The following is a 1,231-nucleotide window of genomic DNA, read 5'->3' as shown; positions in this document are numbered from 1 at the left end:
GGGAAGTGTTGATGTCCAAAAGGACCTGGGTGTCCTTGTTCCTGAGACACTAAAAGCTCTTGTGCAGGTGCAGCAATCAATTAGGAAGGCAAATAGTATGTTGGCTTTCACACGAGGGGTCATGAGTACAGGAGTAAAGATGTCTTGTTGCAATTGTATAGAGCCTTGGTGAAACCGCGCTGGAGTATTGTGAATAGTTTGGTTTCCTCATCTCAGGAAGGATATACTTGCCATAGAGGGAGTGAAACAGAGGGTCAGCAGACTAATCCCTGGGATGGTGGGATTGCCTCATGAGGAAACTGGGCCTGTATTCCTTAAACTTTCGAAGAATGAGAGGTGATCTCATTGAAACTGACAAAATTCTTACAGGGCGTGATAGTGTGGGTGTCGACAGGATGTTTGCCCTGGTTGGTGAGTCTAAGACCAGGGGACATAGACTCAGAATAAGGAGTAGGCCATTTAAAACTGAGATAGGGTTGAATTTCTACACTCAGACGGTGGTGAGTCATTGGAGTTCTGTACCCCAGAGAGCTGTGGCAGCTCAATCATTGAGCATGTTCAAGACAGAAATTGATAGAAATCTTGATACTCATGACATCAAGGGATATGGGGATAGCAGGGGAAAGGGGCATTGAGGTAGATAATCAGCCATGATCTAATTGAATGGTAGAGCAGGCTCAACGGGCTGAATGGCCTCCTCCGATGTTCCTCTGTTCCTAAGAGAGTTGGCACCAGCGCGCAGCCCTGCTTTACCCCACTGCTGATCTTGAAAGTGTCTGATGTTGCTCCATTGTAACTGATGGAACTGTGCATGTTCTCGTGGAAAGAAGAAATGACGCCCAAGTGTTCAGGAGGGCAGGCAATGTTCCATCGCAGTTTGAAGAATCCGTCTCTGCTAACAAGATCAAAGGCCTTGGTGATGTCTTTCAGCACATGTATGCCTCTGTGGTGCAATGGATAGCGTGTTGGACTTTTAAATAATGATTTTAAAAAATATTCAAAGGTTGTGGGTTCAAATCCCACCAGAGTCAGATTTTGGACCAGAGACAGAGGAACACGACGGAACAGAGAGTTCAGAAATGCGTCAAAAGCACAGACTCTGAGACAGAGCAAGAGAGAGAGAAGCACAGCAAGAGTGACATCACAATGGAGAGTGAGAGCAGGGAAACAGAGAGCTGCTGGGGTGAGTTTGCAGGATTTGGTTCTTGCTTCGGTGCAGTGGAAGGAGCTG

The 1,231-nt window shown here is 46.6% G+C and overlaps 1 non-coding gene across 1 annotated transcript; it reads left to right on the top strand.

Annotated features, from left to right (window-relative positions):
* The first annotated feature begins 939 nt into the window (after positions 1-939).
* On the top strand, positions 940-1,031 carry trnak-uuu (transfer RNA lysine (anticodon UUU)). The gene is given in 2 exon segments: positions 940-976; positions 996-1,031. It is a non-coding gene; the product is annotated as a tRNA-Lys (tRNA).
* The last annotated feature ends 200 nt before the right edge of the window (positions 1,032-1,231 follow it).

The sequence above is a fragment of the Heterodontus francisci genome, unplaced genomic scaffold (assembly GCF_036365525.1).
Source record: "Heterodontus francisci isolate sHetFra1 unplaced genomic scaffold, sHetFra1.hap1 HAP1_SCAFFOLD_43, whole genome shotgun sequence".
Taxonomy (NCBI): domain Eukaryota; kingdom Metazoa; phylum Chordata; class Chondrichthyes; order Heterodontiformes; family Heterodontidae; genus Heterodontus; species Heterodontus francisci.
This window is presented reverse-complemented; position numbering and strand designations above follow the sequence as displayed.